This window comes from Dermacentor variabilis, chromosome 1, assembly GCF_050947875.1.
Source record: "Dermacentor variabilis isolate Ectoservices chromosome 1, ASM5094787v1, whole genome shotgun sequence".
Classification (NCBI taxonomy): Eukaryota; Metazoa; Arthropoda; class Arachnida; order Ixodida; family Ixodidae; genus Dermacentor; species Dermacentor variabilis.
This window is the reverse complement of record NC_134568.1, coordinates 269,422,527-269,436,130: the sequence shown is the minus strand read 5'-3', so window position 1 is coordinate 269,436,130 and position 13,604 is coordinate 269,422,527. Positions and strand designations below refer to the sequence as shown.

At 46.7% G+C, this 13,604-nt stretch overlaps 1 non-coding gene across 1 annotated transcript; it reads right to left on the bottom strand.

The window, feature by feature from the left end:
* Window positions 1-3,889: 3,889 nt before the first annotated feature.
* LOC142567738 (U2 spliceosomal RNA) lies at window positions 3,890-4,074 on the bottom strand. The gene has a single exon (XR_012825234.1). It is a non-coding gene; the product is annotated as a U2 spliceosomal RNA (small nuclear RNA).
* Window positions 4,075-13,604: the final 9,530 nt, after the last annotated feature.

Below are 13,604 nucleotides of genomic sequence, written 5' to 3'. Positions count from 1 at the left end.
TTATTGAGATTTAATTCAGTAATTGCAATTAATTATCTAACTCGAGAAGTACTGTCCTAATTTTCAAATGGTCAATGAGGCATTTGTAGGCACCCTAAAATGACATCTAACTGCGGTGTTTTTAACCGACGTACTAATTGCGCACAATATTTTTCCGACTGGCAAAAAAACAAGCCTCACTAAGTATGAAATATACCACGTGAGTGCACTCCCACCCGCATCACAAAGCAACACTCTCAAATAAGCTGATTGAAAGCAACTGCATTGCCTGTCGCAAACCCGAAGAGAGAGCCCATAAACTTGATAAGGGTACGGAACGAGCACCAACAGCAGGTTTCGTGACTTCGCAGCTGTTCTTTCCTCTCATTTCTACGTCACACTTATTATCCGTCTCTCAAGGCCGATTGATCACATTGATAACAAAAGCTCTTTGATAAAGCAGCCGAAGCGCCGCTTTGGCCGCGCACGAAATGCGAAAAGCAATGTAATAGGAACACATAAAATAGTTCAAAATCCCGGCTTTGCTCGCACCGCATCGAAAGAGTGCGCGCGAAGCTATATTATGCGCCAGAAACTTGCTTCGGGCCAAAGCCAACTGAAAGTAAGCGTTTTATTTTTCATGAAAGTGTATACGCGGTGCAAAAACAGGTTCGTGTCAAAGCATAAAAGCCAAATAAACAGACCGGGAAGCGACCAATGTGTAGAGAAAAGGCAAAACCGATGCGTTTAAGTAAGCAAATATACTACTTCTAAATGAGCCGAATTGGCAATCAGGATGTCAGCACAAAAAGAAAAGAAAGAAAGAAAACAAAAAGAAAAAAAAATGAACGATAGAAAACCATCAAATTTCAGTGTGCCCTTATTATCTATGAATTCGTAAGCTCCGTTGAACACCAGCCTAATAATAATAATATTTGGGGTTTTACGTGCCAAAACCACTTTCTGATTATGAGGCACGCCGTAGTGGAGGACTCCGGAAATTTTGACCACCCGGGGTTCTTTAACGTGCACCTAAATCTAAGCACACGGGGTTTTCGCATTTCGCCCCCATCGAAATGCGGCCGCCGTGGCCGGGATTCGATCCCGCGACCTCGTGCTCAGCAGCCCAACACCATAGCCACTGAGCAACCACGGCGGGTAAACACCAGCCTAGATGACGTGTTCGAATAGGTCTCCTTTTGTAGCTACGCAGTACTGTGTCCGATTTTTCACATCTTCAGTGGCTTTATTGATGACCGACGTCGGAATTCTATGGCAGAAATGCATTGTCCTTGCCCTGAGCTCATCTGACGTTGTCTAGATCATGTAAACACGATCTTTCACATAACCAGAAAAAAAAATGGATTGGAGAGAGGTCCAAGGGCTCGGGCCGTCATTTAGGCAGAGGCCTAGGTCTCAAATCTGCTGTGCACAAATGAAGTTTATTCCTCCTCCTCCTTGGAGAGAGGTCAGGTGGCCTAGCCGCCCAATTTACAGGCCCGTGACTTCCAATCTATTACGAATGAAAAGTCGCATCCAGCCAGTTTCGTGCTTGGCTGCTGCTGTGTGCGGGTGCCATATCTGGCTGATACCACAGAAGTGGAAGACGTGATAGAGGGACTTCGCTGAGAAACTCATCGACCACTCCTTCAAGGATTGCGTTCACGTAAAGCTGTCCAGTCAGTGTGTGATCGAAGAAGATGGGACCGATTTTAGCACCGTGGTAAATTCCGAACCACACATTTAGCTACCACTGGTACTGGCGCCGATTACGCTTTACACAGTGTAGATTGGAGTCCTTGAAAGTGTGCATTATGCAAATTTACCTAGGCGTTCGTGCAAAAATTAGCTTCATCTGTGCACATGATGTTGCTCAAAACGTCCGGTGACCCATCGCTCTTTGTGAGGACCCAGTTCGAGAAATCTAGACGATTCTACAGGTTCCTATCTTCTAAGCATTGGTGCTGGTTAAGGTAGTACGGGTGAAAGGCCGTCAGTTAGGATCCTCCAAATTGATGACTTGGAAATTGGTATCTGTGCGGTCACGTCCCGCATGTTAGCATGAGGGTTTGAGGCCATACATGCTAGAACATCCGTACGTAGGCTAGGACTCAAAGATGGAGTGCTCCGCCGTTGTTTCTTGAAGCTGCCGGTTTGTCTCAGGTATTCTTAATTTCTGATGATAGTCGATGTGTTTGGTCTACCGCCACACTTCCATGACTGATATATATATTTGCGGCCTTCCTCTTGTTGCCATTTGCAGATCCCAAGGCAAGGATCACGTTTACCTTCTGCTCATTAGAGAAAGACATGGCCACTGGGACAAAACAAAACTAACCTTGAAACCTTTGCACTGACGTTGTGAATTCGCTTTTGTTGTGGTAGGTTGTCAGGATTTGCAGAAATAAAGCGAAAGTATGAATTAAAACCCATGCACGTCCGCGCCGACAATGATGCAGTAAGCTATTAGCGCCAGTAAACTTTCAAGTGAAAAGGTCGACGCAAGTCAAAAGGATCTTCATATCATGTGGGTGACAAAGCTCTGGTAACGGCATGTTAGGTGTGTTGGTGGAGGGGGGGGGGGAGGGGGCTTCGGCATCGCCCGAGGGAGGGGGGCTAAGCACACACCCCCCCCCCTGGAAAACTTCGGAGGGGGCTCAGGCCCCGGAGCACCCCCCCCCTCCTCCCCCCGTAGTCGGCGCCTATGTACTTATGAATAAGTGGTATGGGAGACAGCTAATGAGTCATGCAAAATTAAGGTTCACCGTATAATTGCGCCTAACACACGCTCGTGTTATATGGCGGGAAGAGACGTAGTTCTTAGTCTGTCAAAATCTGCAAGTTTGTCGCATTATTATTTTTTTTTTCATTTGTGGAAGACATCACCACATGGCCAAGCATGCAGTTCGTTTCCATGTGCCATAAATGTTGAAGCTGTGCGCCCAACCAGGGCTGGTTATATAGCTCTCTTATATGCTGCTGCTAAAACTAGAAAAAAAAAGGCGTATTTAACGCATGTCTTGTTGCGTCCATGCGCACATGCCGCCGTATACGTGTTAGGCTGAGGCGTTGTGATATGGATGACGAACGGTATTGCTGCTTTCTTAATGTTAGCGGCGCTGTGTTGTAGACCGTCAAATGTTCACTTTACAGGTGTGTATATGAAAGGTAATTTCAAGTATTTATGTGTATGGCCGATAAATTGAACTGGCAGCGCACCGCCCCCCCCCTTTTTTTTTTCAGCGAAGCTGTACATGGCTAGATTATGAAAAAAAATTGGCTGGGGCTTAGCTAAGGTTACGCCTGGATATCTCGAAGCGAAAAGGTTCGGTGATGCTTATGATTTAGCTTATGGTTATGCTTTATGATTTAGCCTACATGGTTATGCTTACGGTTTAGCTTATGTTTATGCTTTATGATTTAGCCTATGGTTATGCTTACGGTTTCACTTATGGACATGCTTTGGTTAGCTTATGGTTATGCTATACGTGTGCCATGTGTAGTTATGCAAAATGCTTATCAATGATATATACCATAAGTTATGTAGGATTATTAAACTCCTTTATTCATCATTGTTGGCCACATTGTCTTGCGATTTCTGTACAGCCATAAACACAGCTCTCTGTATCAGTAGTATCACTCTCTTCTCCTTCCATGTTAAATGCGCACGCCCACTCTCTGGCAAGCGGTTATATAGTCGCCCTCCGCGATAAACACGCGCTTGCGGCGAAAGTCAAACGATGACGTATAGCGCGCGGCAGTGGCCACCTGCGCCGACTCCGAACACGCTTACAGAGCCAATTCCGACATACGCCGGCTCGCGCGAAGCGCGGTGTTGACTAGCGTAGTGAAGCTTCTCGCTTCAAAATGTGTTCGTGGGTAAGAACCATGCAGATCGAGAATTTCTCCCCATAGGTGCGCCGATCCTGAACATTGCGCATTAGAGGGCCGACACGCGGCAGAGGTAAGCAGGCATTAAGTACTCCGCCAAATTAAAAAAAATAAGTTTAATATCTGAGGTTGAAATAGAACCCGTATCAGATATTAAGCTGATAAGAACAGATACTACACTTTGGCCCGCATCCGGCTGACCATCCTTGCCTTTCCTCTCCTTGCTGTCTCCCTCTTGACCCACGTCGGCCAAGTCTGCGTTCACACCGCCCTGCCCTCTCGTTGTCGGCGTTCCACTCGCTTGCGTACCTTCTTTCCTTTCCTTCCGCTCTCCCGTGGTGGCGGTCCCGTAAGCGTGCTGCACGCCAGGACCGCAAGGCGGAAGAAAATACGAACGGTCAATGTGGCCCCGATCCCGCAAACTTGGAACGTTTCACCGTAGCAACGGCCAGGTTTCAGAGGGAGTTTGTGGGGAACCAAGTTTGTGTGGCCTGTGCTGAGTGGGACCACCTGTGGTTTTCGAGTGACCTTACAACCATTACTCCACTGCGGCACGTCGACCAACGCACGATCGCCTTGGCTACGGTGCAGCAGTGTGTGCCCTCGGAGTGCGGTGAGGTGCGTGTCTGTTCTACGTGCCGGGATTCGTTAGTAAAAGGTATCGTGCCACGGTTTGCAACAATACGTGGGTATGTATAACCCCGGTGCCTCATCATCTTCCGAGGCTCAACATCGTGGAGGCGCGACTAGTCGTGCCTCGCCTTCCATTTAGGTGCGTAAGGCAATTGACGCACGGCAATGTACAGTTCGCCATTAAGGGGCCCACACCCGCCGTGGTTGCTCAGTGGCTATGGTGTTGGGCTGCTGAGCACAAGGTCGCGGGATCGAATCCCGGCCACGGCGGCCGCATTTCGATGGGGGCGAAATGCGAAAACACCCGTGTGCTTAGATTTAGGTGCACGTTAAAGAACCCCAGGTGGTCAAAATTTCCGGAGTCCTCCACTACGGCGTGCCTCATAATCAGAAAGTGGTTTTGGCACGTAAAACCCCAAATATTATTATTATTAAGGGGCCCACATACACAGCTTAGCTGGTCATCCACCTTCACAGAGTGGAATGGCGCTGAATTTTTTTACAACAGTTTAATCTTGGCGTTCGAAAGGTCGAATTGCGTGTGACATATGCGCGAGCGTTTCGGAAATGATGTTATCTTGAAGTTCAGCGGCTGAAACGATAAACCTATATATATAGGACAACCTCATATCAAACATTACGTCATTAAATAAATCAAGAAAGACTGAATACCGTCTTTTCACTCGCGGAGGATAAAACTTGTTCCGGTCAAAAGAATTTTCAAATTAAAAATACGCAGCTGGTATGAGGTGCAAATTTCTTTCGCTTACTTCTGTTCCTTTGTTATCATCAACCGCTCCAGACCGCCCAGTCTTGGGGTTAAAGTGAGCTCGCTGTGTTGCTCGCACTACTGACGAAGCGCGAGAAGGAGAATTGGAATAGAATTGTTATACATTCATTGTACCAGCCGAGCTCTTCTCTTTCCTTTCGAAAAAAAAAATATATTACAAAATCAACGCACGCGTTTGCATCAATACTAGCGTGTGTGCTGTGGGCTGTAGCGTAAATAAAAATGTTTGTCACCAATAGCCCTGAAGTATTTGTCTCTCCTTCGCTTAAACGAGTTTATTTTTACTGCATACACATCTACACGGACGGTTCCACCAATTATGATAGCGCTACCGGAGCAGCGGTTGTCATATAGGATGCTTTCTTTGCGATTTAAATACTTGAACTTGCGGCTCTTCAAAGTGCACTCAATTATGTGCTCCAGCAGTTACCAAATCATTGGGCCATTTCTTGCGATTCGAAAGAAGCCCTAAAAACTCTGCAGTTTGACCTATGCCATGGGTTACACAAGCAGCTAGCGTACGAAATAAGGCACGCTCATCACCACGCGCTCGAGAAAGGATATCACGAGCCGTATAACGTAAAACTATTCCAATATTTCTTTATTCCAATCTCCTGACGTCAAATTTGCGTAACCGCCGACGCAAGCATCGGGCAGTCACCCGCAGGGTTGTCTGAAGAAACCAATCAAATGCTCCCCTCGTTCATAGGAGGCCCATTTTTTTTGCTTGAAAAACGAATAGCATTGTCTGCACTGAGCGGCTTGTCTTATCTAATTGGCTCACAACAGGCGAGGACCATATTCAAGCTGAAAGGGATTCGATGGGGCCGAGCCACTGCACTGAATATCGATAACCGGATGAAGAGGCTGGTGCCGGCGTCTGCGATTCGTCCGCTTTCTCTTACTTAGCTTGCGGTGGCTCGTCGACAATCGCGGCGGCATGCAACGGAAGCTTAAGAATGACGCTAAAACTGATCCTCAGCAAAGAAGAGTTGGTAGAATGACGCCATAAGCGTGCCGAAAGTTCTCGAAAACGTTACGCGGCCACGCAAAAAGATTTATTGCACGGAAATAAACCCATGCTCTTCGGTAGGGGCGAGTAGCCAGTGCCGGAGCGATCGGCGGCAGCCATCTTTTATTCCTTTCGGAACAGGGCAGCCTGCGGCCATTCAGAAGAAAATTCAGTTTTGTTCGGCATATTAATGTATCTTTAACGCGTACGCGTCACTTTGACGTGGTAAGTTTTTGCGGTTTTGTGACGTCACGTGAGAGGCAGGTGAAGTAGGTGCAGCTCGAAAACATTTGACCAATAGCCAAGGGCTAATGGCAGAGAGGTGTCGAATCAGAAATAACTATTTTTGTTGCGCTAGGTCAAATTATGCATAATCAGTGTGTAGACGTCATATCAGATGGGGAGCTATCGCGGTTTTCGTGACGTCGCGCGACAGACAGGTGAAGGGGGCATGGTCCAAAAAAGTTTTTGACCAATCGCGGTGGGCTGATTGCAGAATTGGAATAGAAAAGTTTGGAATAGTTTTACGTTATAGCGCCCGACGTTGTATTTCAGTGGTTTCCGAGCCAATGCGGAATCTCCAACGATAGCGCAGATGAGGCTGCGCGCTCGACTCATTAAAAGCAACAGCTTGTGCCTATACCACTCTCAAGAGCGCATGCTGTGCAGCAACTTCAACCACTTGCTCGCCACACCACACTTCTACTATTGAATTCACCAGGTGTCACCAAATCACGCTTGCACTCTCTCAACCCTAATTTGCGACTTTGCTTGTCACCTGAACCCTCCCGTCGCGAAACAACTTTCCTGAGTAGCAAGTGGTTGGGCGTCGAATTTACCAATGCCTATTAATTTCTGACAGGGATGGCAACAGTGCGACATGCAATTTCTGCAAGTGTGATGAGACTCTAGAGCACCTTCGGTGTCACTGCCCATCCTTTGACACCCATTGACGTACTCTGCAAGCTAAGCTCAATCTTTTGGGTAACAGAGCGCTCTTGGAAGAAAAATATCCGTGGACCATGGCCTACGCATTCTTGCATGCGAAAGGCCACAAGAGCCCTTGTGCACTTCGTGAAGGGTACTGGATTGTACGAACGCTTGTGAAAGCGGAGATTCCTCTGACTGATTCTCTTAATTTTTCTTTTCTCTCCTTATCTATTCTTCCCCGCTCCCCTCCACAAGTGTAGGGTAGCTAACCGGGACTGTCCTCGGTTAACCGTCCTACCGTTCCCTCTTCGTCTCTCCCTCTCTCTCGGGTATCGAAACGTGAAAGGACACGTATTGGATACTAATGCGTTAAACTTCGAAGTAGCGCCCGTGTAGCTGCTTAAGCATGCTTTACCCGTTGTACTTAGCTTCCGAATACAGATTACGCCATCTCACACATTGTAGCATGGTAACGCAATATTTAGTTTGTTCAAACGCATTAAATGCTTGTTTAAAGATTAGAAGAAAAAAAAAGCGCCAGAGTATGTAGTGACTCTGATTACTTTAACTGAATTACTGCGAAAAATAATTATGAACACTGGAATACTGAATATGTTATGATAATCTTATGTGATCTTGAGAAGAAATCCCCAGAAAACTTCAGTGCCATCCGTAGAATCTATTGAAACTACCTGACAATATTGAGAGGCTCTTCCGTATTTGAAAGAGCGCGCAGCTTGCCTGCAGCAAGAGAAGCGTGCAGGGCATGCATTTTGGAAAACACAGCCGGGAATACTGTAGCGGACGGAGACGTCGCTGTGCGCATCGTGAAGAGGCATTTTCCGATAAGATGGCGGTGCCCACTATGAGTGCCGTCCGCATTAAAGCTCGGTGACAGCTTTGACGCAACCCTGTTACGATACGTTCAGGCAGTTTTCGGCTGCGCCTTAAATTTAGGGCAACTCTCTCAAACGCGCCTCTTTTCTGTCTTCTTAGATGTCAGTCAACAAGAGGTAGTGGAAGGGCCAAAGTAGGCCAGCTGCCATCCCCCCACACACGCACGCAAGCACACACACACACACACACACACACACACACACACACACACACACACACACACACACACACACACACACACACACACACACACACACCCACACACACACACACACACACACACACACACACACACACACACACACACACACACACACACACACACACACACACACACGCACACACACACACACACACACACGCGCACACACACACACACACACACACACACACACACACACACACACACTCTCTCTCTCATAGCATACGCACACGCATACGTAGACACACACACGCACACACTCACAAGCACACTATTTTGAAAGCGGGCACTCTGTCCCCTACACATTGGCAAATCCAACGAAACAATGGCTGATGCCAAGTTTTTCTTGCGGAATTGCACCCACACAAGAAGTATACTTCTTTATTACGTATCTCCTGCTTGAGCAGCTAGGATTTTCTTTCGGGCGTCGCCGCCACCCGCTGTAGCCGATGACGCCCGGCTGCGCAGTTAACGGTTACGGTTCTTCGCGGTGCTAGCCGCCTAAGGGACGCGCCTTGCATGCTTGCATTGCAGAGGACGCTGTCGCTCGGCAGTGCAAAACGAATTTGACTTTTCGCCGCTTGCACCATTGCGTGTTTGTTGGGGCCGTCTACAAATCCGCTTTCTTATTTATAATTTCCCAATTTGTACTCGGTGTTGCCATTTTAGCTATTTTGTCGCTAGATATAGCGACTTTCTTGTGCCTTTAGCAACAAAGTTTTCTATTTAGCGACCGGAACTTTATTAAGCGACTAGAATGAACAGTTGGCGACATTTTAGCGATTTAGAAGTTATGAAAGTTGCTTGAAAAATGGCGTAATTTATTATTCAAAAGCGATATGTAAGCGGATGAAACTCGCTGTACGATAATAAGCTCCGTGAGCATGATGATGCAACGGTTTCCTTCACATTGGTAGTCTTCACATTGTGATTGTGCCTTCACAGTGCAGTGGTCAACACAGACTTCACAATGTGCTAACAAAATTCATGTTTTCTTTATTTTTTTACGAAATCCAACGAATTTAAACGTTGCGGGTGTGGCGGTATCACGAAATGCATTAGATTGGTGGACACGGTGAATAAGACAGAGCCACTGTATCTAAAAGGCTAGATATCTGAGCGGCTGAGCTCCTTCACGCGATTATGAACAAATCACTTCTGTTTCCTACGGCTTTAGAACCAATCAGTGCTTCGCGGCAGCTTTCAAATAGATCAAAGGCGGAAGCGCAGTAATCGACCTGTACAAAGCTCGGCTAATTGTCATCGTCGCGTTAAAAACGTGCGGCGATGCACGTTCCGCAGAATTTAGTTCTCCTATCACGGACTCTGAGGATCAGAAAAGTTTAGGGATAATGTAAACTTAGTGCCTTTTCGTGCTAGAAAAATTAGGTTATTTGTCTTCATTTCAAGGTGCTGTATTTGTAACCTTACAATCTGACGCTAGTAGTAGCAGTAGTAGTAAACATCAATAAACAGGTGAGAGTCTTCCCCTTTTCCGGCGTCCTCAGTCACGAAGCCGTGGGCCCAGACGGTAAACGCAAAATTTAAGCTGTCATTATCCGTTATGTAAATATATTGGTAAAGTAAAATCCCTCTGCATATCTGCTGGTAAATTGACTATTTATTCGCCACCTGCACGGACATTATGCAAAGATGAAACGATCTATGTAAAGGATTTACTTCCCGTTAGCTTGTATTATAGTGTTCCAAAATGCCTACGTTATTTTACATCAACTTGGCAGTTTTAACAAGAATTTTAGCGACTTTTTGTCTCACTTCAGCGACATACTGCAGAAAATTTTGGCTACACTGGACTGTTATGGTTCATTATGTATGATTAATAATCAGCTCTGTCACTGGCAAAGACAACTCTCAGTGACGCCTTTTGCAGCCTCATTTAGTACACTGCTAAACCTCAAATGTCCTATATGTATATATGAAGGGAAACCCAGGAGCTAGATTTTGTTAATCGCGATCTTGTAAAGCCCACATACAATGAAGCCAAGGAAAGCATCGGGGAAATTAGCTGCGCTCGAATTAAATTGAAATATATCGAATAATAAAGAAAAGGGAAGTGAAAGTGCGCGAAAAGATAACTTGTCGCCAGTGGAAGCCGAACCCACCACCTTCTCATTATGCGTGTGTTGCACTATCAATTGTACTACGGCGACGGCTATCGATCCGTCCTCTATCTTGGGTATTTATGTTTACTATATCTAGTCCTGGGAGTGTTAGCCAGCGCCACTTAGAGCCCCGGTGGGCTGATGTGGAACATCGTTTCTTGCTCGATGGCGTCACGTAATACGTGAACTTAGGAGGGGCCAGGGCCTTAGTCACTGGTGATCAACGGGAGCGAGAACCTAGCCATGACAAGAATGCACGCTAAAACTGCAGCCATGGGTGGCGGCCATGATCGACAGCGCTATTTCTCAGCATGCGTAAACGTTACGAACGTTAAGCTCGCCAAATAACGTTCGTCATCATAGCGCATGCAACTCACGGAAAGAGATTAGCTACTGAGCATGCGCAGTGAGGACAACGCTATCTCTTTTCCCGTACGCAATGTGCTTATGTTTGGTTGTAAACGCTATTTTAAAATTCTCTAATAATTTTGTACAAAATTGGGTGCATGCGGTGTCAGTAGGCGAGTAGCAGTGCGTAGTCGAGTAGCAGTGCATACTCAAGTAGCAGTGGGTAGTCGAGTAGCAGTAAATGAGTTCAGAGCGAAAGGAATCGCTTAAGTCTGATAATTTATTTTTGAGAGTCTCCAGGTGCGATCTGACTGCACGTACATCGGCACTCTTCGTAGACATTCCCGCATATTGTAGCGAAGTGGCGCAGCTGTTAAGTGTTCTGACGCATCAGCTCACCAGGCAGACGACGATGAAGGGGGATCAGCTGCGGCAGGCGCAAGCTGTTGCGTACTCCAGGGTAGCGTACCGTACTGCTGCCGAGAAGTAGCGACGCCTGCCTATCGAAGCTCGACCGACATTACTTATTGGGTAGCGTGGCGTTGTCGGCGGGCTGCAGGCATCCGGTATATCATGGCGACCAAGCAGGGGCGAGACGATTTGCTAGTGCGAAACTTGCACTGTTTATTCAAAGGTAGTTGAAAGAAAATAAGAAAAGCATGAAGTATGAAGTCTCAAGTAAGAAGTATATCAGAGTACATTTCGGAGCCCCTTAAATAGCTCTCTACAAGTGTGGGCGGGATCTTGCTTCCATCGATGACACGTGACAGGCACGGAGAGAGGGCCCCTCCTCCTGCAATACCAAACACGGGTAGGAGAGGTCGATCCCTCAGCGACGAATCCGGTCGGGTGAATGACCCCTCCGGTGCACGTGGGCTCCGGTTCAGAGAAGGTCGGGTGAATGACCTGTCGCCACGTGGTGTCAGATGCCAACCCTAACAAAGCGCAGATCCGCAGGCACGAAGACGACGAGAGGTATCATTTGAACATCTAGGTTAATTAATTTGACATTTACCTTAGAATTATACTCTACACATATCAATTACAAAACTATGTCATACCGATCGTCGTCGGCCTGCCCGACCGGCCTGATATCTCGCGGTGAAGTGGCGCCGCGGGCTGCCGTCACCTTGCTCACCCAAAACTACTGTGTGTGTGGGTGATTTTTATGAGGTAAAATGAAAAGATAAGTGAGCGCCGTATAACTGACTCTCGGGCGAGGTCATCTCAGCAGCACTGCGCGGGGAAGGGGAGTGGGGAGTAAAAAGTGGGAGAGAGAGAGAGCCGAGTGGAGTGGGAGCAAGGTGGGGGCAAGTAAAAAAAAATAATAATAATAATAAAATATTAATAATGAAAAATATATATAATAACAAATTAATACAGGATCCAATAGGGGCCAGAGTTTAAGCGACCAAAAATGGTCGTGAGAACACCCCGCACGCACAACCAAATTGCCCATGACTAAGTAATCTTTTCCCCCGACACAGCCGAGCGTGAGACGACCGAGCAACACGTCCACGGAGTGACTGTCAGGTACGGCGGCATCGGCCGGGCGAGAACACAGGCCCGAGGCGCCGTTGCGGTCATTCCCGCACGAAGGCTCCCCCGCATTGACGAACACACAGCAGTCACGAAAAGAAAAAAAAAAGGGGCCCGCGGTATACGCTCTTCGCGACAATATCGTGACCACTTTCAACAGTTCCGCATTGTTGCACTATGCAATAAGGGGGAGAAAGGAAAAAAAAGTATGTTTTTCTCAATTGCGTGCTGCTGAACACCCGAAAAGCCTCTCTCATTATGAAATGGTGATGCCTACAATATTATCATCGACGCTTCAGCAAACTTTGGTTCCTCCTCTAAAGCGACAGATTTGGAATTTACGATTACGGGGCAGTGCACCCGAATACGCAATCGGCCGTACTGTGTGAGACGTGTAATAATACTAAAAATCAAGAGGTAGTGTGAAAACCGCGCGGTATACTGTAGGAACTGCGAACGTGTTGTGAAAATCAACGTCAGTTTTGAGTGAGATGTTTCTTTCTTTCTTCACCTTCGAGAAAACGATTCTGGTTTGATGTGATTGAAAACGTATACGGTAGCAGATAAAAAAGGACCATGTTCTTGTTTTCCGTGCCCGTCTATTGAATTGGCACGCTTCAGCGAAAAAATACGGAAGTCGCCTTATTTAGTACGACAATCAGCCCCCATTAGAAAGTTACATTATTAGGCGCGATGAGTGGGGTGATGTGGGAAGGGACTAATACGGCAGCTCTTTTTGCACCACTCTCACGAAAACGCATCCCAAAAGAGACGTGACCAAACGGCAAACAATATTATAAAACAAACGACGCATCGTTCTCATGTTTATTGCCGTGATCACGAATAAAACGACGAACACGCGACGCGATACCGCACGAGGGGAGCCCCCTCAAAAATTGTACCTCAATGTTTCCGACTTCCTTGCAATAAAGTGTTCTGACTCTTTTTCCTTGACCGCATAATTAAAGAAGAACATATATACGCGCTGAATGTGTTCCTTTTGCTGCAGTGTTTAAAAATCCTTATTATACTTTTTTTTTCCTTATGAATACTTACTCACTGCTACTCAAACTAACACTTACTATTATTGGGGAACACGTAAGGCCACATCATGGCCAGAAAAATACTTTCCATCGCATTAAGGAGTATTGAAATGCACTAAGTCAGGCATGGCCTAACGTAAACCCGAATGCTGATATAGGCTTCGTCGCGTCACTGCGCAAGAAGTTGCACGAGCATTCGAAAAGAACACCCAGTGTG